This window comes from Poecilia formosa, unplaced genomic scaffold, assembly GCF_000485575.1.
Source record: "Poecilia formosa unplaced genomic scaffold, Poecilia_formosa-5.1.2 Scaffold681, whole genome shotgun sequence".
NCBI classification, from domain to species: Eukaryota; Metazoa; Chordata; class Actinopteri; order Cyprinodontiformes; family Poeciliidae; genus Poecilia; species Poecilia formosa.
Genome location: NW_006800620.1, coordinates 150504 through 153547, shown reverse-complemented (window position 1 = coordinate 153547; position 3044 = coordinate 150504).

Here is a 3044-nt window from a genome sequence, read left to right as displayed (position 1 = left end):
GAAGCTTCGAGGCAGGTAAATTTTCCTCGAGGAATTTTAGTAATCGAGGTACTCGAATCATTCGAGGAATCGTTTCAGCCCTAGTTTCAATCAATCAAATTTTATTTCTATAGCACATTTCAGCACCAAGGCATTTCAAAATGCTTTACATCATTACAAACACAAAAACACAAAGTCATGCAACAGAATCAACAAAAAAAACTACATTAAGTCAAGTTCCATCATAAATTTGTGATTACATTTCAAAGACAACTCTAAACAGGTGGGTTTTTAGTCGAAATTTAGAGGCACTTAGTGTTTCAGCTGTTTTACAGTTTTCTGGAAGTTTGTTCCAGATTTGTGGTGTATAGAAGCTAAATGCTGCTTCTCCATGTTTGGTTCTGGTTCTGGATGCCTAACAGACCAGAACCAGAAGACCTGAGGGGTCTGGAAGGTTGATACTACTACAACAGCAGATCTTAATGTATTGTGGTGCTAAACCGTTCAGTGATTTATAAACTAACAACAGTATTTTAAAGTTTATTCTTTGAGCTACAGGGAGCCAGTGTAGGGACTTTAAAACTGGTGTTATGTGCTCTATCTTCCTGGTTTTAGTGAGAACGCGAGCAGCAGCATTCTGGATCAGCTGCAGCTGTTTGATTGATTTGTTAGTCAGACCTGTGAAGACGCTGCTGCAGTAATCAATGCAGCTAAAGATAAACGCATGGATGAGTTTCTCTAGATCGCGCTGAGATATCAGTCCTCTAATCCTGGAGATGTTCTTCAGGTGGTAAAAGGCCGACTTTGTAATTGTCTTAATGTGACTCTGAAGGTTCAGTTCATAGTCCATCACTACTCCCAGGGAAGGGCGCTGCCAGGAAACTTGGCCCCATGACAAAGAATTAAATTGGGCCCCCTGCTGTTACAATTTCTTGAGTCTATTTGACCCATAAAAAGTGGCACAATTTTAAAGGCATGTATAACTGCCTTGCTTTCTTGTCATGAGAGTTTATGAGACAGACAATCTGAGAAAAGATGAATCTCCTCTACCTCCCCCTGACCTTCTACTGTCGGCTGAAGATTGTTATTGACACCCTAAAACCCACCTCCTGCCTCTGATTGGTTGTTTCTAGAGATCACTGGGAGAAGGCAGAGGAATTAAAGTGAAATGGAGGTAAACAGTCTGTAGCTAAGCTAACTATCTTAAATGGTTGATAATCTCACAGTCTAACCACCTCTCTTGGAGACTTTCTGGAAGTTTGTTCCAGATTTCTGGGGCCCCTCTTCATGCTAAAATCATCAGCACCTCTAACAGCTTCTGTGATAGATTTAGTGAAATATGAGAGAGGGGGAATAGTTTAATTGGCCAACCTAAAAAAGCAATACGTTTTAATTGCAGTTTACTAAATTGTATTTGTGAACAAACAGAGCTTAAACTCAAATATTAAACTCGGAGCATCAGATTGTAGCTATGGTAACAAAACAATCTAACTATGAAGATTATTTGAACTTTTACAAAGTAAACTTGCCAGCTCCTTAAAATCTTACATTTAAATGTTAAACAATTTAAAATATTTTAATGTATGTATGCTGAAAGCATTAAATCAAATTTAGCAGCATTGATCATCTCAATAAACAAATATTACATTTCTGTATCTGTGGTCTGTGTTAAAATATTAGCATTTATGGGCCCCTGAAGCCCTGGGGGCCTTATGGAGCTGCTGACTTGATTTGGATTAAACAGAAGTGCAAATAACTGAAATTCATTTTAATTGTATTTTTTGATTAGTTGTTTTTAAGACTAGTTGTGTGTTTAGATAGCATTTCACTGGTGATATTTTCCCATAACATAATTACTCTGTAATGTTTTTACTTCTCCTGTCTACTCCACATCTTTTAATATAAAAACACTTTGGACCACCAGTGGACGGCCTCGGCACCTGGACCACCAGGCTTAGCAAGTTTTCTGGGGGAAACCCTGTGTGTCATAACAGAGAAATAGTCTTTATCTGGCAATGTATTGAGACTCAGCTAAACAAAGCTAGACCATAAAAACATGTTCACACTCTTTCTGGCTCCAGTTTTGTATATGCAAAACCTGCACCAGTATTATACAGATGCCAGATGAATACAAAACACATCAGTCTTCTATGTTTTTGCCTAAAGCTTTCATTGTAATTATCCCATGACGTGATACACTAACCCTCACAAGATGATTTTGGAAACGTGGAAGTTAAGGAAATACCTGAGATAAACATACCTACTCTGCAGCTTATGCTATGTAAGTAGCATTTTTACTACTTGCATATTTTTTTGATATTCCAAGTTTCTGTAATATTTTTTGTCAGAAAAGCCAAAGTCTGTTGATTGTGATAGTGAAAGCAATAAAAGGTTACAACATCTGAGGAGATTAACCCTTTTATAGGCACCATAGATTTGTTTGGTGGCCAGATAGAGTGGGGATTCTAATAATTCTAAACTCCTTCCATTTTCAAAGAATGAAGAGACAACAATTATAAGGAGGGGAGGTACATAGGAGTGTGATCTGATCATATATTGTGTAGTCATCCTAATTGGCCACATGATGGTGCCAAACCCACCTTATCTGGGCCAGGAACAGTACAGTCAACATCTCAGTCAGGATGCTTCATTTGTGTATTTATATCAACTTTTATCAACTTCTACTGGCTTAATCCACATGTACTTAATTTGGCTGACCAGCACACATTCACAATGGAGATTTTTTAATAATTGATCTTAAAATAATGTAGCCCTGTGCCCTCATCCCTAAATCAAATGCTAGCGAATCGCCTCTTTCTGTTTGACTGTGTATGTGAGTATACTAAAAAAAATATAGATCAGTGAGCAATGCAATGGACTCAGAACCGGAAGGCTGCAGGTTTGATTCTGGGTTGAACCATGTATTCAACTTCATTTCCTTGCGGGATCAATAAATTCATTTTCAATTTGGTTTCACTGCTGTTAAGAGAGGAAAAATTCTTGAACTTTAAAAACCTTTTGACTCGTTAAATCCTCTCTTATGCCCGGGTTCAGAAAAATGCTGT